This window comes from Triticum urartu, chromosome 5A (assembly GCF_056163025.1).
Source record: "Triticum urartu cultivar PI428250 chromosome 5A, HENAU_Tu73, whole genome shotgun sequence".
NCBI lineage: Eukaryota > Viridiplantae > Streptophyta > Magnoliopsida > Poales > Poaceae > Triticum > Triticum urartu.
The window spans coordinates 412,172,490-412,195,549 of NC_141877.1; the positions used below are offsets into that span (position 1 = coordinate 412,172,490).

A 23,060-nucleotide genomic window follows, 5' to 3' on the forward strand; every position below is an offset into this window, starting at 1 on the left:
CCCGGCCTCATGCCGTGCAGCCCGCAGCATATTGCGCAACGCGCCGCCGCGCCGTCGAGTGAGCAGGACGCGACCCCGGCCTCGTGCTGTGCAGCCCGCAGCATGCCGTGCAACGCGCCGCCGCGCCGTCGACTGAGCAGGAGCCGCCGCGACGCGGGCCTCGTGCCGTGCAACCCGCAGCATGCCGCGCGCCGCGCCGTCGAGTGAGCAGGAGCCGCCGGCGCTCGTACACAATAAGCAGACAGCCATGCAGCTGGATGGATTTTTCCTTGAGGAGCACACACACCTATGAAAACCGCAAACCGCCGGCTTGCTTGATCGGTGGCACGACTCAACGGAACACGCACGCGAACACAACCGTTTTCATGACCGAGCGTGTCTGTGGAAGCCAGCTCTCCTACCCAGGCCATTCTTTGCGAGACCGGCGAAGACAGCTTCAGCCTCCCCGCCTCCCCGCCAAGGATGGAATCACGGAAAGATCTGCTTCATCGAAACCGTGTCCGCGAGGACGACGGGCAGGTACATACATACATATACCCAAGGTCGATGTTGGCCGATGCTTGTGGTTGCAATTTCATATCCTGGCCGGTGATGTATTGATGCTCATGGTGAGCCATGGAATAATAACCGGGAACTCTTCATCTCTATGTCATACTGGATGAATCCTTGTAAGTAATCTCTTTTCCCTACCCCTTCTTATATTTATACAGGAAATTCAAGTGTGGTTCAATGCAATTTAGTTTTTCGTTCCATCTGACAATTCAGTTGTATTATTGATTTGGACAATTTTCAGAAATTTTAACCCCTCTTTTGATTTTTGGATTCCTCAATCATTCTTAATTATTTAATGTCAATATGAGGTACATTTGTTCCCAACATTATACCTGAGAAATGTTAGTTGACCACTTCGGTTTGTTCATGATCTATTCTAAAGATAGATTATTAGCGGTGCAATATCTTTGTTGGTTCAATCAAATAGTTCAGCCGGGATCGTTCTTACCAATATTTAAGCCAACTTCAATTTTTACCCTGCTCGGTCATTTTGGATTATTTAGTTCTAGATATTTTTACTTTTCGCATAAGATGAGGCCCCATTCTATTTTATTTTATTTTCTTAGGTAAAATTTCTTAATAACTACAAGTACAATTGTTACAGTGATTGGCGAATTTAGGAACCGTCCATTCACTCGAATCTAACGGTGAGAAAATAGGAGTTACGAGGAGTTACAAGACTTAAATTACACAAAATTACAATTAATGATGGGACCATTACAAAATTTAGGTGGGTCCAGTAAATTTTTCGAGGGTAGATATGTCAAATATTTGAAAAATTCCCCATGACCGTCTCTCCTCAATCTCGTGGTGTTCCCTTCAAATCTCTCAATTGCCCAAATGTCGTCAGCCTCTTATCCACGCCACTGGAATCATGCGCCGCCGCCGGGAAGCCCACCATATCTAGCCTCCCCTGGTGCACCCCCCCGTCCATGGTCGGTCCGTATCCCACGTTGCGGGAGCCGCAGCGAGCCACGGGAGCCAGGAGCGGCGGTGCTAAGCGGGCGGGGCTGGCAGCGCAGGCGGCCGGCGGCGGCACTAGATCCGAGGAACGCCACGGGAGGCGCGTCGGGCAGGGACAACCATGGCCGATGGAGTCGAGCGGCGGTCAGTGAAGGCCAGCAGGCAGTGGAGTCCAGCCACGACCTTGCGGAGGAGCAGAGTTGTTGATGGAACATATGATGAACTCTGTGAACAGATGGTTGAAAATCTATGAAGGTATGAACTCTGTGACATCACCTAGTAACAATTTTGTTAAATCTTAGGCTAAAGAGTATGAAAGCAGTTACTGAAACATTGCAGTTTGCATATCCATCTGGTTTGGCTTTCGCAGTTGGAGGTCGGAGTGCATCCTATGAACATGCATCACGTATTCATGAAAGACCAATTGTGAGCTGGCTATGGTCTGCTGGATGTCTGTCTTTTTGGACCATTCTCAAACTCCTCTCTGGTCAGTCAAACCCTTCAGGACGTTGCGCGGGTAGTGTTAATCAACAACACCTATTTTATTTTCCCTTAATAAATGTACAATGAGAGGAGTAGTACTGGAGGGAGATCAGTTCACCTATGTAATATTGAGGCACTAACAGAATACTTGTTCATGCCTTCTATGGTATGTAGATTGCATTGGAACATAAACTGTGAAACATCGAGTTCAGGCATGCTATATATCCATTGCTTGTTCCCCTTCATGGGCCAGTTTCTGATAATTGTTCCACATGTGTCAGGAGCATGATAGGTTGGGTATTGATTTTCTCTACTGTTTCCTTGCCATTTATGTCCACATAAGCTGGGTATATGCGTAAATCAATGTGATGATTCTGTAATGTGCAGAGAACTACTCCGTCCCATAATATAAGAGCGTCTTTTACACTAGTGTATATTATGGAACAGAGGGAGTACAATATATGCCCGGGTTTGAGCAGCTATGGCCATCTTACACCGTGATAGTAAATTGCTTATGGCTACCTTCACATCAGATCCTTTGTTTGACCCTCTTTTTCGTGACAACTCTATTCGAGGCGGCGGCACTAGATCCGAGGAACGCCACGGGAGGCGCGTCGGGCAGGGACAACCATGGCCGATGGAGTCGAGCGGCGGTCAGTGAAGGCCAGCAGGCAGTGGAGTCCAGCCACGACCTTGCGGAGGAGCAGAGTTGTTGATGGAACATATGATGAACTCTGTGAACAGATGGTTGAAAATCCATGAAGGTATGAACTCTGTGACATCACCTAGTAACAATTTTGTTAAATCTTAGGCTAAAGAGTATGAAAGCAGTTACTGAAACATTGCAGTTTGCATATCCATCTGGTTTGGCTTTCGCAGTTGGAGGTCGGAGTGCGTCCTATGAACATGCATCACGTATTCATGAAAGACCAATTGTGAGCTGGCTATGGTCTGCTGGATGTCTGTCTTTTTGGACCATTCTCAAACTCCTCTCTGGTCAGTCAAACCCTTCAGGACGTTGCGCAGGTAGTGTTAATCAACAACACCTATTTTATTTTCCCTTAATAAATGTACAATGAGAGGAGTAGTACTGGAGGGAGATCAGTTCACCTATGTAATATTGAGGCACTAACAGAATACTTGTTCATGCCTTCTATGGTATGTAGATTGCATTGGAACATAAACTGTGAAACATCGAGTTCAGGCATGCTATATATCCATTGCTTGTTCCCCTTCATGGGCCAGTTTCTGATAATTGTTCCACATGTGTCAGGAGCATGATAGGTTGGGTATTGATTTTCTCTACTGTTTCCTTGCCATTTATGTCCACATAAGCTGGGTATATGCGTAAATCAATGTGATGATTCTGTAATGTGCAGAGAACTACTCCGTCCCATAATATAAGAGCGTCTTTTACACTAGTGTATATTATGGGACAGAGGGAGTACAATATATGCCCGGGTTTGAGCAGCTATGGCCATCTTACCCTGTGATAGTAAATTGCTTATGGCTACCTTCACATCAGATCCTTTGTTTGACCCTCTTTTTCGTGACAACTCTATTCGCTTCAGAGTGTAAGATGCAATGCTGCTCAAATTCAAAGTCTCCAGTGCAAATCTTCAGCCACGACTGTCAAACAATCTGATCCCAAAGGTGGTTTTTCTTGCCTGTTCTCACACTGCAAATTTAACCTAGTTCATCGGAGTGGGCAGTCGACTTAATTTTGCTTGTTTTATATTGTTTACAGCTTCAGGGAAAGTTCAAGGGCCTAAACTGGACGATGGAAGCGGTGGGTTCCATTTCGGCAAAGGAGGTGGCGGTGATGGAGGGGATGGTGGCGGCAGCAACCGCTCCTTCTCTAAACCTCAAGGAGTTTGAGAAGTACTACCTGCTTGCTCGAACGCCTTTTGCAGGATATGACGATGTGGAGCTAGGGCAATCATCATGAGTCTTGTTAGTAGTAGTGTCTCTTCTGTTCGATGCGTGAAATTTCTAAATGGTTGTTTCTTAGTCTAGAAGTGCATCAATGAACTGTCATGACTGGTTATGCTATGTGTCCTTGTCTTCTAAACATGTATGTTGACCGGTGAAAAGCTCAAAATGTTATAGGATTGAGTCTAAGATGCTGAAACTTGATGTCATCTGGCGCTGTGCGTAAACACGAGGAAATATATGTGCAACTGAGGTTTTGCTCTTAATTTTCCATGTCGCAATATTACTGTCAAGTGGTTAGCAATATTACTGTCAAGTGGTTATCGAGTATCATGTTGATTTCTCATCTCCTTTGCGGTTGTATGTCATTGTCGAGGATCCTCGTAATCCCATTTTAGTTCTGTTTGATCCACTTTTGTCTATTTTTATGGCTATTTGTTCAAATTAGAAAATAAGCCCACTTGGACCTCCAGTTATAATTACTTGGGCTGAAAAGAGATTATCATGAAGCATTAGGCTTAATAATCAAGCATTAGGAGAACAGTTTTTCTAATTCAGCGGCCAAACACACACCTTGCAATTAATAATTGATGATGTTGTCCAGCAGAAAGGGGAAAAGCAGTTAGGCAAACAAGCTTTGCTGATGCAAATGATACCAAAAAGGAATGAATAATGGAGGGTAAGTCAAACAGACGATCAATGAAACAAAGGGCGATAATATCAATTCTTTTCTGATGTCAAATCAATTTTCGACAGGGTCATGTCATGGGGAGAACACGTTATTCTGATCTGAAAATCATCAGTATATGCGTTCGTATCTCCTTTCTAATGCTATATCTATGACTCGATATTCTTTAACATCCTCATCATTCACTGTATGTAGTCGTCGTTGTAGCTGATGGAGATCCTTCATGGTGTCAACGATGTACGAGTCCACCACGCAGCATGACGGCAACGACTGCTGGGTCAGGTGGTGGTGTTCACCGCTCAGGCTAAACCCCCCTGCAAGGAACCGCTGGATGAGTGACACCTGCACCCGCTCCTTCTCTGAGTAGCCGTCGGTGGTCATGGGCATGCAGTCGAAGGTGTCCCATACCCAGATCTCGAAGGCGGCAGGACTGCGCTGTCGAGAGCTCGGCACTATCTTCGTCCCAGAAGACGCACTAGCATGCTTGTTCGCAGTTGTTGTACTCGCGTGGCAGGAGTAGCAAACTCATGGTGACACCTGCAGAAGTGACCAAGGACCTTTAACATGGGAGACAAGAATTGAATGAAAACGGACACATAACATGAATGAATCCTGTAGTAAATAGAAACATCATTTGAGGCTGTGTGTGGTAATCTCCTCCCGTTCACAAGCCATCAATTACTAGCCTTTTCAAACAATGTTCTAGAGATTCGCTATTTCTATGCTTTCAACTAACAAAGAATCAAGTTACAACCTAGTTTTACTTCTACATACACTAGCACTGCTAATTCCGGTGGCACGCATAATTATTAATTTGCTTCTCCTGTTAGTCTCTGAAACGCTAGTACATACTACCGACTCCTAAAAAGTTATCACAACCTAAAGATTTCAAAAAGTTTCAGCAGGGATTGTGAGAGTGTGCTGAGTAATTTTTGTAGACGACAGGGTTGTGCTTAATATTGCCTTTGATCTAACTGATGACATGATCGTGACCTTCCACCCCACAGTAGCCACATTTCCTCTTTGATCCAGATTTAGAACGCAAGATTGTGCATTTTCAAGCATGATATGAATCATCCTCTGAACACACCTCTAGAGTTGGCAGCGACATACTCTAGATCGTGGGGGAGAGCAGACTTGGCAGCGGAGGAGAGGGTCGTGGGTGAGGCGGCGGCCGGGATCCCGCAGATGAGAAGAGGCTGCGTTCAACCAGACTGGGACAGATGGATCGGAGGAGCTCCGATTTGGTGGGGCGATAATGGGGGAGGGGCTAGGAGCAGGAGAATGCGCGGGGTGGAGTGATCGCTACGTGGGGGATAAGATCGTGGGGGCTGTAGTTTCTTTTTGGTGATTGATGTAGGTGCCCGGCTGCCAAGGGCCGAAAATTTGGAAAAAGTGACGGGATTATATTTTTTTAGTGAAGGGGAAAAGGTATTTTTGGTGTAAACGCGTGAAATATTTTCATAAAAATAGAAAGTATATTTTTTCAGTGAGGGTCGGAACGAGCAAGACCGATACTTATGGTTCTGGACAACTGAGATCGGCACTTGTGGGTCAGTACGAGCAAAACCGATACTTAAGGTTCTGGACAACTGAGATCGGTACTTGTGGCCTTGTGGGTCAATACGACTAAGATTGGTAGTAGTGGGCTTGGATGACCAAGATCAGTATTTGTGGACCTGTATGAGTAAGAATGGTACTTGGCACGAACAACAAAGATTGGTACTTGTGGTTCCGGATGATTAGGATCGATAGTAATGAGCCTAAATGAGTAAGATCGATGCTTGTGGATGAAAACGACTAAGATTGGTACTTGCGAGTTGGGCCGACTAAGATCGATAGTAACGAGTCTGAATGAGTAAGATCGATATTTGTGGGTACAGACAACTAAGATCGATGCTTGTGGATGAAAACGACTAAGATTGGTACTTGCGAGTTGGGCCGACTAAGATTGGTACTTGTGGATACGGACAATTAAGATCGATACTTGTGGACCTAAATAACTAAGATCGGTACTTCTCGTCTCGAACGACTGAGATTGAAGTAGTGAGCCCGAGTGAGTAGGACCAATAGTAGTAAGCCCAAATGAGTAAGACCGATACTTATGGGCCCGCCGACTAAGACCGATACTTGTGGTTTTAGATGATTAAGATCAAAAGTAGTGTGCCCGGACGAGTAAGATCCATAGTAGTGAGCTGGAATGAGTAAAAACGGTATTGTGGGTCCGAATGACTAAGATCGATACTTGTGGGTCTCAATGACTAGGATTGATAGAAATGAGCCCGAACGAGTAAGACCGGTACTTAAGTCCAGACAAGTAAGATCGATTGTAGTGAGTTGGACCGACACTTGTGGGTCCGAACGACTAAGATCGATACTTGTGGGTCCGCACGACTAAGATCGGTAGTAGTAGGCCCGGACGTGTAAGACCGGTACTTGCGGTGATCACACTAATAATACCATGGGTCGTCAAAACCCACAACTAGCACCATTGGCCATCTGGATTCACAACTAACACTATGAGTCATATGATCCCCAACTAGCACTATGGGCCATCCGAACCCAGAACTTAGCGCTATCGGTTGTCTGGGTCCACAAGCACCACGATGGGTTGTCTGGACCACGATTAGCAGTATGGGTCATCTGAACTAACAAAATACCGCTACGGGTCATCCAGACCACGACTAGCACAATGAGCCATACTTCGTCAATTTTACTACTAGCATTATGGTCGTTCAAACCCACAACTACTAATATGAGTAATCTGAATCCACGACTAGCACTATGGGTTGTCAGCACCAGTACTAGAACTATGGGTCGTACGGTCTCTCGACTACCCTTACAGATACTACCAACATAGAAACTATCACTAGGGGTCATACGGACCCACAACTACCACTTTGGGACGTGTGGATCCACAAGTATCATAACAGGTCATCCGAACGCTCAACTACCTTGAATGATAGTCCCGACACACAACTACCACCACAGGTCATTCCAACCCATAACTACGACTATGGGTCATCTTGGTCTACAAGTACCGCTACGACCCATAACCAGCATGGAGCTACCATGTAGAGCTAACATGCACCTGAACCCGATCTACATTATTGGTTCTATTTGCATCAAACTGATTGTTACAAAGCCAAGTTCTATAGTGAAGTTTAACTAACATCTCCTAAATTGGTACTAGTGGAATTTTTCTGGGAACTTTTATTTTTGGATATTTTTCCCAGAAAAAAATATTCTACCCAATTTTTGAGCCAAAAATGCTCCTGAACTTGAATTTTGCTTTTAGTTTTTTTCCTGTCCGAGAAAGCTTCTTGAAATCTTCCTAGACTTAATATAAGGGTAGTGTGGATTTTTTGAGATTTTTCATGCCAAATTTTGAGTTTTTTCTTCCTGAAATTTTTTTCCTTCTATTTTTTTCTGTTTGGAAGAACTTCTTGAAACTTTCCCAGATTGAATGAGCTAAGAATAGTATGGATTTTTTTTCTTTCTGAAATCTTGTTTTTGGGGTAAATATTGAGCCAAAATGGTCCTGAATTTGAATTTTGCAGCTTTTTTTTTCTATTCATCAAAACTTCTAGAAACTTTCCCAAATTGAATATAGGGTATCGTGAATTTTTGAGAGTTTTTATGGAAACTTATTTTTTAACAACTTATTTTTTACCGAAAATGCTCCTGAATTTGAATTTTGCTTCTAGTTTTATTTCTTTTTGGCAAAACTTCTTCAGTGCAACGCCCAAAGCAGTGAACATCCCCAAGCCCGCTAGTAGTCTTCTCTTACGCCATGGCCATTAGGGAAAAAAATTTAAAATTTAAAAATACACACTAGAAAATGAAATAAATCATGGGAGTGCTATGATAAATAAAATGAAAATGAAAATCACTAAAAAAGTACATATTCAGAAAACAAGATCACGGATACATGGCAGAGTTAGAATAACCTAACAAGTTTTCCGGAGGAATTGCTAGCACAAAATTAACTACAAAAAATTCCTAGCACACAATTAACTACAAAAAAGAGGTAGACAGCGGTGCCTGCCCGGTGAGACAGAGTTTGACGACTGCGCTGTCCCGGGAGGCACGAGGTAGACAGGAGGTAGACGATGGCGGCTGGCTGGCGAGTCGGAGGTAAACGATGGTGGCAGAAGGCTGTCCAGTACTCACACTACTGCTACAATGAACACCCAACACAGACAATAAACCTGCAGCCAGAAAATCAACTTTACATGGGACAATCACTAAAATTTATTACTAAACATTGATTATAGTGTCCTAACGACGAACTAAACTGAATCATCAATTGCATAGAAAATAAAGAAAAATAGAGCTGGCTACCGCATGATATCCCTGGTGCAGAACTATTGCAACTGCACTAAATCAATCCTAAGTACACTTAATTTTATGTGATGTGCAGGAAAGCATGGTTGATTAAGAGAAAAATCATGGTGGAAATGATAAAATCAGTATTATGGCATCCTTTGCTCTGTCGGTTGTACAATTGTGTAAAATTTCTTTGATGACTACCGTCATGTATACAAAGATAGAAGAAAAGGTCAATACTAAATCTGGTAGGCTTGATTCCACAGAAAAAGGATCTGCTAGACTAAACACAGCGAGTTTAAACCATAGAGTGCTGAAAACAGAGTACCTGATGCTCACTGTTTGAACCGGTGGCTGCCTTAATAACTGACGTTATTTTTGCTGCTGTAGGGAATACACAAACTCAGACGACAACCGTGGACTATGAACATCTCGCTTTCTCCTACACGAAAGTCCTGCATGCATTGGAGAAGATTTCGATGAGAACACTTCAGTTTTATAGAAAATAGTAAGAGTTTCACTTGCTTTGGCAAATAACATGAACTGTGGCCAAGCACATTTGTCATGGCAAAGTAAGGACTTGGAAGTCAAACAAATTAGCCTTGGTTTTATGTAGTACATCTTAATGCAGGAATAGTAATAGCATGTGAGTACCATGAAAATGTAGTCTCCATTTTTGCACTAAGAAGACTGATACTACAGATTATGAATTTATGACACACAAAACCAGTGCATAGTGTCTTCTAGAATTGTTAGGCCACTCCAGCTATACAATCTCTAAGCAGCATATAACACACTCTTCATAGTTATGAAAACATTATCATAGCAACTACTCCCTCCGTCCCATAATGTAAGACCTTTTTTGACACCACACTGACACTACACTAGTGTCAAAAAACACCTTACATTATGGGACGGAGGGAGTAATATTTAACTACTCTTCAGAAATTGCAGAATCTCTGTAGTTTATCATATGTCTGAATTTTGATCCTCTCCACTACCTATGCTTAGTGGGATTTATTACCAGTATTCTCTGTAGTTTATAAGCAGCAAATGCCACTGGGGAATGCTACATGTTGTAAGAAATTTGTGAACTCTGAACCTGTGTCTCTTCCAAACTTCAAAACAAACACATGCAACTGAACTATGAAACTGTTATTAGCACTAGTTAAGTTGTTCCAAGCCATAGTTTACATGTATGACCTGAACTTGTATGTGTATGCTGCAGCAAGATTTCAGTTGTTTGAACATGCTGTTACAAGTAATCCAAAATTCAAGATTTCATTACTGAATAAAGGCTTGACAGTTAACAGAATTTATACATGTATGGCCTGAACTTGTGTACGTGTATGATACAGGAGTGTGACCATAAGCTTACATAGTTAACTGTTGATTCTGGAAACTTTAAGGCTGCAATTTCTACTTGTATGTTTGTGTGACAAACCAAATGATTCTTTGCTGAAAAAAATTCATATCATATCCCTTTTTCCTTAGAGTTTTGTGTTGATGATTCGTGCATGTAAAAAACGTAGCAGCAGCAGCGTGCTAACAGTCAGCAGCAGCAGCATCATTGCAGGCATTGAGGACGCGGGCCGGCCGCTAATCATGCGATTAGTGACTGCGGAAGTTGCGCAAATCTAGCGAACACACTGCTGGCGTATCCACTACCAATCTGAACTCTAACTGCTAACTGAATTTTATTTCAAGGTGCTGCAATGTGCAGTTGCTCCATGTCTCCACCGCCAGCACAAGGCGTGAGGAGGGAAGGATGAGAGGAAGAGATGAGGACAGGGGAAGAGATACCTCTGTTCTACGACCAAGTGCAGCCGGGATCTCCAATACCTCGCGGCGGCGGCGTCCCCTCCAGAACCTCACGCGGCGTCGGCGGGGACGTATGTGGGGGAGCGGCCACTACGACCCAGACCAGCCGGGGCTTCGCCTCCTGGATCTCGCGTCGGCGTCTTCGCCTGCAGGTCCTCGCGCCGACGTCACTCCTGCGCCGCCGTATCCCAGGTCCTCGCGCCGGCTCCTCCCTCTCGCGAGATGGGTTAGCCAGATGCGGGGGTTTGACCAGCGGAGTACTGAAAAAAAAAACACATGACCATAATACCCTTATTGACTAAACTCAATTTTTTAATTAACAGGTTAAAATCAACGGTGGAAAAAAATCGATGGGGGAGTTACACGAAATTACCGTAAAAGAGCTCAACTACAAGATGTTTCATGTGTGTGAATTGCACTTTAGCTAAAAAATGAGATAGCAAGGTGCAGAGGAAATGTGAGAAAAGTTATACATAAACCAAAGAACTTGTCATTTCTCTTTGCTTTACAAGTTTGCAATTTGTACTATGCTTTATTTTCACTATAACGCAAAATTTATAGTGTTTCAGGTGAATGGTAAATCGAGTCATGAAAGAAACTATAGTGGCCAGAATTTGTAGCCCTTAGCATACAGGTACGTAGTGAAACCACAAGTTTGTCTATTGGCATACCTTTTGCTGAATGCATGATGTGCTCACACAATTTTGGACAGCATAGGGATCATACGATTACTTAATTATAGAGAACTATACGAAGAGAGGATTATGTTGGTGCAAATAAGCCATGCTCTACAGTGATGACCAGCGTGAGCGCGCTCAGGTCGAGTCCGTGACGGGCGTGGGGACGGTGATGATCGGCGTGAGTGCAGCCAGATCGAGTACGTGCCATGTGTTCGTGTGCATGTCGGTCGAGGCCGAGTCAAGCCTGTTTTTGTGGCTAGGCGTGTGAGCGTGAGGTGTCTAGAGTTGTGGGCGATCAGTTGAGCCAGCCGCAACGTACACGCTGCAACACATCCTGTGCGCGGCCGGGGCAAGCGAGCCGCTAGGCGTGCGTACGTAGCGGAGGCTCGTGTGGGGGCTACGTCCAGCAGCTTCAAAATCGGCGGCATCGACGAGCTGCATGCATGCATGAGTTGTTAGCTGGATGAGGTTAGTTAGCTAGCTTAGCGCGTGGAGTTAATGGCCGGGTAGTGTGTGTGCGCCCGTGTATAAATACCCCATGTACTGATCGACCGGATGTGTGGTATGTGCTCATCGTAGTTCAAGTTGCAGAAAATAGAAGAGGTCGTGCGTGCGGCACTGTTCATCGGCATGGCGCCGTTTTTGCGTCGAGGAGTTGGTGCACCGAAAAAAATTGTGTGCTCCTTTCCACCTTCGTCTGAGCGAGTGTAAGAGAGAAAGGGCTATCCAGGGTTAATCACAACATATTACTTATACTTACTTGCATATACATGCACCGGCATGCACGGTGATCATATGGCATGATGCAGGGCGTTCCACCGAAAACACCGGGTGGTCGTTGAGTATACCTGGTACATTTACTATATCCCTATAAAAGCACCACAGAGGACAGATCTATGTATGGCTCTGGGGTATACAGTCAGATGTACTGACAGTGACACTACATAAGTGTGCCAACAATATTATAGCTCTCGGGACAATATTCCTACACACTCTAGAGGCCATTTGATTTAATATATGAACCTATGAGGAAGGCCTCCTTGGTTGAACTCAGTTAATCAGTGGTCTCGGCAGACGTTGTCTTTGTGTATGCCGGTACATTTCAAAATAATAATAATCAGATGCTGTGTTGCAGGGCCACTGTTTGTTGTAAATTCCACATTTATACCTACACTTGATGCATTTTCAGGTTAGAGAGAGACAGAGGGAGGGAGGGAGACTGGACATGGAAATATGAAGGCAACTCAGTATTGAAGATAATCATATTGCCCCATGTATGTTCATGTTACCCTCCTTAAAAAAGTTGTGGCCTGATAACTTTTTTCCTTTGTAATGTAGATCTCTAGGTAATGTCATTCTCTTTCATGAACTCTTTGAGGACTATGACTTACTAAAAGGATCAAAAGAAGACAACCAACTAAAATAAGATTCAAGAAGTTGGCATCCTTATCAGAGAAATTGCATTGTAAAGTAGTTTGCATTTTGTTTTCAGTGGCTACACTAGAAGTGAAGACTACGTGCGTATCAGTCAATTTTATTTTCTATTGCTAAATCTATACTTCCAAGTCAGGATACCATGTCCATTTTAGAAAATACCATACTTGTACATAGGAGAAATTGATGGGAGTATTGAATAGCCATTGGTAAAATTGAGCAAGTGTTGCATAACTTTAACTTTTGTCCTTGCATGTTGATCATGTGTAAATTCATCTCTAAAATCAGTTTGTTCAAAAAGCTTAGTGACCATGGCCAGACGCTTGGTTCTTCACTAGGTTGCTGGATCACAACGGTGTTTCACTTTAAAAAATACATTTATAGTGACATCTATTTTGTATCCATTTCATTTATATTCTTTTGCAAGAATTATTTAAAATTTAGAATATGTGAACTCACTTGATCAAAGTTTTAGACGTGTGTTGCGCGTGCTCGCTTAATTACTAGTCATACTAAACCATACTACCTTCACCATTAAGGGCCCGAAGTTGTATAATTCCTTGGGCGTACTCCCATCCGACTGATAGGTAGATACGGTTGCCTCTTCAGTCACACTCTCATAGTATTGTCAGGATTATATCCACGTCACTCTCGTTAGTTGCTCCATTGTGTGGGTCGGCCGTTGACATCCAAATGGCATATAGCAATATCTCCCCGCCACAGCTATATCTCACTTTTAACCAGATGGTTGCTCCCCGCAGCATCCATGTGTACGGGCCATCCCAGTAGTGTGTTATCGGTTTTGTTCGTTCGGTCTATTCAATATTGTGTTCAATTTTTTATTTTTCTTTCTTTTTCGTTTCTTTTGTTATTTATTTTCTTCGCTTGTTTTCTTTCTTGGGCTTCACTTGTTTTTACGTTCTTTCTTATTTTATTCTTTTTTATTCAGTTATCTTTTGGTTTTCACCAATTTTCTTCGTTTCTTCCCTTTTTACTCTTTTTATTTCTAAGCACTAGTTTTCTTCAGTTTCCTTTTTCTCATTCCTTTTCTTTCTTTCTTTTCTCTTTTCAGTATTTTTTTCTTTGCTTCTTTTTTTTGGTTTTCAATGGTTTTCTTCTTTCTCTTTTCACAGAACAAGAACATTTTTAATACACGTCTAACATTTATTAAAGAACATGAAATATGTTTTCTGTACACATTGAACATTTTTCAAATGTACGATTAACATTTTTTTATGTCAACTATTTTTCAGACACGTTCTAGATTATTCGTATATATGAAAATATTTTTTACACATATTTAACATTTTTAAATACATAACTAAATTTTATTCATACATATATTTTTGATCAACTTTTCTCATACACATTTTACATTTTTTTGTATGCATCGTGAACCTTTTTTATACACTTATTTAACATTTTTTAATACATTAATAACAATTTTTTAACATATATGTTTTGATTTCTACTTTTTTCATATACATTGTACATTTTTGTATACATTGGGAGCATTTTTAATACACATATAACATTTTTAAATGCATGATTAGCATTTTATCATACATAAGTTTTGAGGTCTACTTTTATTCGCAAAAAAAAGTTTTGAGGTCTACTTTTTATATATGTTATACATTTTTTGTATACCCAGAAACATATTTTATACATTTTATTATTTTTAAATACATGATTAACATTTTTTCATATATATGTTTTGATGTATACTTTTTTTCATATAGATTGTACACTTTCTTATACATTAGAGACATACATGTTTAACATTTTTCCAATGCGCGATGAAACATTTTTCCATTCTGTATGTAAAGTTATTTTTGTAATAGATATATTCAGAACATTTGGAAATATAAGAAAAATATTTAAAAAACAAAGCAAAAATGTAAAATGTAAAATGTCCCCGCTAGGCCGGCCATTCTGGCGGCTGATTTGACGCGAGGCTACGCTACTCTTGCGCCCGTATCTCCCGCCCCCCATCAATCAAGAATCCGAAATAGCCCTCCATATCGCTCCACTCTCCATTCTCCTTCCGTCCATGCAGTAAACCCTAGATCCATCAGATCGTGGGCGACTACCGACTAGGGATTTGTCTTTGCGATGACATTCGCGTTGCCACCTTTGATCTTCTGAAGTATATACTGTTGAATTCTACAGGGCATATATGGTATACAACATTTTCTTAGATCTCATATTACCCTTTTAGGCATTTCATTTTCTTTTTTGGTCAAACGTAGTTAATTGGTCAATATGATCACTGTGTTTTAATATCCCCAGGAACAAAGAACCGTTTGTGCTTATGGATTTTGCAATAAAGAGGAACAAGAGTAAGAGACAAACGACCATGGCAGGAACTTCAGATAAATATTTATGACAGGTAAACATTTATATGTCAACTCTTGTTGTTGCTGTTTCTCGCGCAGAACTCTTCAGTCATCACTACCTATTATTGTTCATTAATTCAACTCAAACATGACATTTGCCCAAAAAAATGAGCATGGCGAACGGCTTAATTCTTTGGACAGCTCATCCGGTAGACATAGATTAGTATTTCCAACCTGAAAAAAAAACATCTAGCCATTGTTGATTAGATTTTTCAGGAGTTGCATCATATATGGAGGGTACTTGTCTTGTTGAAGCGTGGCTAGCATCCCCATTTGTTTGGTAGCTCACAACAATATTCATACAAGAGATAACATCAAAAGAGGCGGCGTATTCTGATGTGTTGTATGTAGTAGTACTTACAACTCCCACATGAGAGCATCAACAGCATGACTAGGAAGTTCAGACCCTCAAGCACCCACGGGCACGTCCGCAGGCAAGGTCACGCCTAATATGTTAGCTTTCCATAGCCGTGTCCCTCATATCCAAAACCCTAAACCCACGCAACGCTATGTATAAACACGATAACCATGTAGTTCATTGGATCATCATTTCATCGCCGGACAAAAGGACCATAGTTCATCGGAGGACAATGCATTACTACAAACAACTTACAACATAAATAAAACGGGGAAGGGCAAAGGAAACCGCCATTTCCTCACCGCTCCCTTCCCCTTCCGGTCGTCGGCGTGGCTGTACCCCTCCTCCATGAAGGCCTCGGCGTGCGGCGTCGTCGGAGCTGGAGATGGAGCCGTCTGTCAGGTCAGAGTCCTTGGAGCATGCTTGCCCCAAGATCCTCCGGGTCAGGCGGTCCTGCTCCTTCGCATGCCGGGCCGCCTTTGCCTTGGCCACTACCTCCTTGTTTGCTTCGTGCTTCGACAACTCGATGGCGAGTCGGAGCGCCTTGGCATTCTTGCGGCGGAGGCGCCGCACATCCGTCTCCGCCGCCGTGAGAGAGCGGAGGAGGACCAACACGGGGAGCGCGACCTCCGGATCGACTGGCGCTCACGCGTGATCGGCGGGAGGTCAGCGCCTCCCCCGCCGCCCACTCCCTCGTCTGTTGCCACTTACGGCGGGTTGCTTGTGCCTCGGACTTGGGCTGGCATGAGGACCCATCGGTGCCCGGGTACCGCCTCCGGAGAAGAGGAAACCCGCATTGGTGGTGGTGGGCGGCATACCTGAAGGACGTTGGGAGCGGAATGTCCAGAGCCGCGCGACTAGCAAGACGGGTCGGTGACGCTCGACGGGCGACGGGCGTTGAGGAAGAAGAGTCGCCGCTGCCGGTTCTGCCTTGGTCGAGCCACGACCGCCTCAACGCGATGAGGATGGCGACGTCCTCCACATCGTCGGGTTCCGCTTCGCGCAGCAGGCTCGCCCAGTCGTCAGAGCCGCCGGATTTTCCACTCGAGCCAGCGCTGCTTCCGTCGACGGCCGTTGATTCGGATCGGAGGGGATTGGAAGTGGAGTGGACGGAGAGGGGAGTGAAGTGGAGTGCAAATTGACTGCTATCTAGGGTTTTCCAGATGGGGATATGTGCGGGGCACTGGTGAGCCAGGCAGGGCCAAGCCGTCATGGCGGACGCGCCCGGGCCGCCCCATATCGGCCCTAATTTTAACTTCTTCCAAAGCGCCGGATAGGCCGAGCGTTTTTTCGACCGGACAGTGACCGGGGTGTCCGCCCGGGCTTTTGGGGACGGTTTGGGGTGCCATGAAAGGTCTGTCCGAAAGCATTACCCCCCCTCTCTATCTTGTTTACAATGTATGTAGTACTGTAGTACTCGTCCCTCCATTCTGAACTATTTGAAGTTCTAGTTTTGTCCCAATTCAAATAATTTGGAATGAAGAGAGTACTAGTTTCCTTAGTGCTACTTGATGCGAACGCCTATGTACACCCCTTCTGAATGGATGATTCCTTTCTAAGATCCTTGATCTGGCTAGCCTTGTGATTGTCCCATTTTTTTGCGCCGACAGACTAAATTGCCAATAACCACCACACTTGTGTCAAGTAGTGCGAAAAGCCAACAAAATGTCGAAAGTTTGCAGAAAATACAGTTTTCCGGGATTTTTTATTTGAGAACCACTAAATGGCCGTTTGATCTTGTTTTCACCGAAATTCGACATGTGGGACCCACTGTCAGAGCCAATGTGGCAACAGCTGATGGCCCATGCAAACGACGGTTAGACAGCGCTTATGTACCTACCGTCGGTCCTAACGGCCCGATTCACCCCCCCCCCAATTTTTTCCCAAGCGTTGCTCCGCATGTCCCCGCCCACAGCCGTCATGGTCTCCTAAAACGACGGAGAACCAAGTGACAAATCTCTGTCGCCACTCTCAGAGGAGCACTACTACAAGCCATATGTAGGTGAACTAGGGTTAGGGTTTGTTGAGTTGGGGATTTTTGTTTTTGCTCTGATTTGACTCAAATCTTTGATCTGGGGTTGTTTCTTGTTGCCATTCTAGTGTCCAGCCACAACTGAGGACATGGATTGGTGTGGCACAGTTCGTACTAGAAATATCCTTTGCATCCACAAGCTGTCGGCCAAGAGGATGGTTGCATTTGAAGGCCAGAACACCGACAGGAGATTCTTTGGCCGTGCTGAGCGGGTTAGTATAATTATGTGTTTTATTCATACCCCTTTCTGTCAATAGAAATGCTAAGAACAATTTCAGTGTGTACAAACTCTAAAAAAGATCAATGTTAGTGTGTAGAAATTGTAGAACTTTTGTTTATAAAATCCCTCTATGTATACAAGTGTGTAGTCTTGAAATTACTCTGTTTATTCATACTGCTCCTTCAATATACCATGCTTTTTGTAGTTGTAGGTTGTACATAGATCACAATTTTTATTTGAAGAGCATGCTTTGTTTAAATGCTCTTAAGACCAAGGTCTGTTTAGTTGATAAAACACATGCTCTATTTAAGTTTCTTAAGAACAATTCGTAGTACATATGATTTTGTATTGTATAGTCTTGTGCGCATATGATTTCGTAGTGCATTATTAAATTGATGTGTATAACATATTTCCATAGTGACCAACATTTGTATAGTTTTGCTCACTGTATTTAGTGTATTTTTAATTTGAGCCTACAATTTTTTCAGGAAGGGAACATGTCGTGGAATTATCACGGCAGATGTCCTTAGTGTGAGGACTTAGTCGCGAGGCCAACGCATCTATGTGGTAGCTTGAGAGGGGTTGAGCGGAATCGAGAGACGCAACACAAGACAAGGGTTTAGATAGCTTCGGACCCCGGGAAACATCATCCGATAATAACCCTACATGCTGTTTGTGGCTAGGTCTCATTATGATCATGAGGGAGTCGCCGGTAAGCCGACTCTTTGTGTCTAGCCCTAGAGATTATTTTCTGTCCCTCTTTGGGGAGCCCTGCCCCTCCTTATATATGTTGAAGGGGCGGGTTACATGTGGAGTCCTAGTAGGACTAGGACTAGTCTATCCTTTCTTACAATTTGAATACAAGTCCGGGTCTTGCTTCTCGATAAAGGAAATATTCGTCATCCCTTTCTTCTTAAGCCGGCCCACCAAAGTATAAGCCGGCCCGCTGGATCTTAGGCCTTGTCGTTCGTCTGATCCGCCCGCCGGGTCTTCAGTGAGTCATAATGTCCCGACGGGTTACATGTAAACCGCCATATCCGGGCGGATCGCCAGTGAGTCGCCAAGCTCCAGCCAGGTCTCTAGTGAGTCACCAAGCTCCAGGCGGGTCGTACATCCGGCCGGGTTACACCGTGGGGTATATCCCTGACATTAGCCCCTAGTTTAATTTGGATTTATCCATGTTAAACTAACCTTGTAAAATAAACACAAGAACAAACTTGATAGGTTGTGCTCCGGGTTAAATATTTTCCTGAACCGGCACCTGATCATACTTAAGTCCTTGTCATTTCCTCCTGGATGCATATCCATGATCTCATAGCAAATCTCCTTTAACAGATGTGTTTAAACATTACCAATGCAAAAATTCGAGCACTTCTTCTGAAAAATCCGGGTCAATAGGCCAGCTTCATAATCAATTTGCTGACATTGGTTTCTTGTAGAGAGATATTATAAGAAGTAATCCATTTTAGTCGGCCTTCAATGCTCTGATTTGACAAAAATATTGGTCTTGAAACATTCAACTGATATTCAGCCGGCTTAAAGATCTAGATCTTGTCGATTTATGATTTCCAAAATTGTCGGGTTATAAACAAATGATGCCGGGTCAATCTGGTTTACTCAAAACTGAGAATTTGAAGATTTTGCTCCCTTATATCCATATTACCTGTAGCCCCCAAGTCTTGAGCAGAAACAAAGTGATGACTTAAGACTTGCTTCAATATAAATACTGCCACTTTGAAGAAATCCATGTTGTTCATCTTAGTCACTAGTAAAGACTGAATACTCCATATATGTAGCCCCAAGTGCCGGGTTGTCATGCTTGCAGCAACCTGGGACTTGTAATTGCCTTATACTCATAAAAAACTACAACCAGTGTAGCCCCCAAGAGCCGGGTCATTATGCAATAATGAGCAGGGACTTTATAAATATGATCATATAGACTTGAACAACAACGTGTAGCCCCCAAGGGCCGGCTCAGTAAAATAATATTGAGCTGGGACTTTATATATACTTCTTTTGAAAAGAGCATCATATGATGTAACCCCCATCATGGGGCTTGAACCCACGTCCACAAGGTTAAGAGCTTTGTGCTTTACCAACTGAGTAGTGGACCCTTCAATATAATGGAATAAAACTTGTGTACCTTGAATTGTTGACAGGAGCAACTGATAGCCCCCAAGGGCCGGCTCATTATGATGTGATGAGTCGGGTCTTCAATAAGGCGAGTAAAATTGTCTTTGCATTAGCCCCCAAGTGCCATGGTGCATGCTGGCAGTGACATGGGACTTGCATATTTGATATAATCTCAAACTGTGGTGTTGTGGATTGGGTGGATCCAAAATGGCCAGATACACTTAAAAGGGCACTCAAGAAGCTTTGGTATCTGTATGAGCAGAGCAAGATAGACAATCTTGCTAAAGTAGAGGAATTGTCCAAGCTAGCGAAAGAAAAGAAGCAGCTAGAGGAGAAATACCATCTGAACATTAAGCTTACCAAAGATTTTTGTGAATCTATTGAGAAACAGGTCCATAGGGAGAATGATTTGAAGATTCTGAAGGAAAGTGAAGAGGAAAAGATTGGACAGGAAGAGAGGGCTAAGCTTGAGAAGGAGAACATGGAGCTGAAGAAACAGGTTGATCTACTGAAGCACATTCAGGCTGCCCAGGCAGAAGTGATCAGGAATTGGAAAAGAGATGCAGATGAAAGTATTGACGAGGGGAAGTAGGAGAAGAAAAAGCTAGAATATGCCATTGTTGACCTACTGAAGGCTGGGAGGTGAAAAAGAGCAAGAGTAAGAGGATCAAGGCAATCTGTGATGAGTGAATGTAGAACGTTTATCAAACTATGCTAGTTTGAAAAACGTTCTAATATTATGAGACGGAGGGAGTAGTTATTATTTATGCTGGCTCCTTGTGATGTGTTGAACTAGTATGTTTTAGACTCTAGCTGCTTATGACCTGTTGAACTATGTATACTTAAGACTTGAGAATTATGATCTTAGATGTTTTAATGGAAAATTGGGTCTTAATGAAGATTGGACATGAACAATGATGATTTGATGTTGACAATTGTGAAGTAGGGCTGAGATGTTGTTGAACTTAAGATATTTGGTTCAAAAACTAAAATAATTAAAAATGTTGTTGAAAAAGGAATTTTATGCAAACGTTGTTTAAAAAAATGAATTATATGACCTGACATATACAAAATTAACACATTCGTATACATTACTACCCCCCTTCGTCCCAAGATAAGTGTCGTGGCTTTAGGTTAAATTTTAGATAGTGCTACATGCACCAGCAACTCGCGACGACTATATCTTGCTTATAGCGACTCATATGATACGCTTGCCCAAAGCTTTCTCCTCTACGCCATAGTATTATGGTCAGCCTATTTTCGCATGTTTGTTCGCGTGCTTGATTGCTCGACGGCTGCGTTCGCACTGGTTTTCTTAGTTTTTCTCAAGTTCTGTTTGTTTCTTCACCGGTTTTCTTCGGCTTTTCTTTTTTCGTTGTTTTTTCACCGGTATTCTTCGTTTCTTTCTCCGTTTTCATTATTTTATCTATTCTCTCTTTTGTTCTTTGTTTTCTATGGTTTTTTTATTTCATTGTCGGATTTCTCTGGTCTTTCTGTTCTCTTTGTTTCTTTTTCTTTTTTTGCACTGGTTTTTCTCCGATTTTTTGTTTTCTTTCTTTCTTTTCTCTACAGCTTTCTTTTTCCCCTTTTTCAGCACATATGTACAATTTTTATTACACATTATACATTTTTATATATGTGAAGAATAATTTTTAATACAGGTTTAACATTTTCAGATACATAAATAACATTTTTCAAAATATATTTAATGTCTATTGTTTTCCTACACATTGTATATTCTTCGTATACATCTAAAAAAATCTATACAGGTTTAGAAAAGAATATACATGATTAAGATGTTTTTAAATATATGTTTTGATGTCTATTCTTTTCATACACATTTTACAATTTTTGTAACAATTAAAACATTTTTAAATAATTTAAAAAAAATCCCAAATGCATGATTAACTTTCTTTCAAATATTTTTTGTTTACTGTTTTAATACACATAGTACATTTTTTATACATCTAATATATTTTTATACATGTTTTACATCTTTCATACACATGGTTAACATTTTTTCAACTATATGTTTTGATGTCTACTTTTTTGGTACACATCGTACATATTTCTTATACATCCGAAACATAGTACCATACAAGTATAACATTTTCTTTGAATTATGCGACATTTTTGTACCTTGTATAATTTCTTTTCAAAAATTCCATGTACTTATTTTTGAAACACGTGAACATTTCTTGTCACAAAAAAGAGAAAGCTATCAACATTTCTTTAATTATGCTAACAAAGAAAATTACACTGCGTTCACATTTTTCAGATTCTTAGTTTTTAATACTTTTAAGTAAGTTATTTTGTTTGAATACACGTATTGAAAATATATTCGAAAATATAAATAGAAAAGAATGAAGAAACATAATAAGGAACTAACCTTAAAGTTGGGCCGGCCCATTACTTGCGGTTGGGTCTGGGTGGGCGCTCAAGGCCTTCTTCGGTCTTGCTATAAGAGCATCTCCAACAGCCGCGCTATATAAGCGTCACGCCGGAAATTTGTGGTTTTAGCGCACACGCAACCGCTAAGCGAGCTCCAGCGGACGCGCAATAACCACGCGTGCGGCATAAAGAGTTCAGCACGCGGTCCGAAACGCCATCGCGCGCCGTTTATTTGATGCGGCGCGCGCTCGAGCGCCCGCTCGCGACTTCCACAATTCCACCTACCCCAACCCAGGCACTGGCGCTGCCGCCCGCGCCAGCCCCATTTGTTTCGGCGATCATTCCGACGCTTCCCTGGCCTATCTCTGCGCTACCGCCGCTTCCTCCTTCTCCCTCCAATCGCCGCCGCCCCTCGGGCGCGCCATTCTTCCGACAAACAGCGTCCGGCCGCCCACTGCCGCTCGGCGCCCACAAGGTGTTCGACAAAATGCTTGCAAGGTATGTATTGCTTCAACTTCACATTTTTTACATGAATTTGGTGCATGTTGTTTGTAGTTTTTATAGCCTAGTTTAAATTGAACATTATAGATGAGTTCGTCATATAATTCTTCCGAAGAAGAATTTGATATTGAAGAGGAGGAGGATCTT

General features: G+C 42.6%; 2 long non-coding RNA genes across 5 annotated transcripts; one reads left to right on the top strand and one right to left on the bottom strand.

Annotated features, from left to right (window-relative positions):
- LOC125509277 (uncharacterized) lies at positions 1–4,113 on the top strand. Of its 4 annotated transcripts, none has more exons than XR_007284026.2 (8): positions 1–668; positions 1,157–1,282; positions 1,403–1,770; positions 1,855–2,032; positions 2,574–2,762; positions 2,878–3,024; positions 3,570–3,651; positions 3,746–4,113. It is a non-coding gene; the product is annotated as an uncharacterized LOC125509277 (long non-coding RNA). The 4 variants fall into 4 exon arrangements; XR_007284027.2 differs by having other exon boundaries at positions 1,886–2,032; positions 2,847–3,024; XR_015604781.1 differs by having other exon boundaries at positions 1,886–2,032.
- A 4,368-nt stretch (positions 4,114–8,481) lies between these two features.
- On the bottom strand, positions 8,482–11,037 carry LOC125556078 (uncharacterized). The gene is made up of 3 exons (XR_007304993.2): positions 10,751–11,037; positions 9,276–9,402; positions 8,482–8,829 (listed from the first exon to the last, which is right to left on the bottom strand). It is a non-coding gene; the product is annotated as an uncharacterized LOC125556078 (long non-coding RNA).
- Between the last annotated feature and the right edge of the window lie 12,023 nt (positions 11,038–23,060).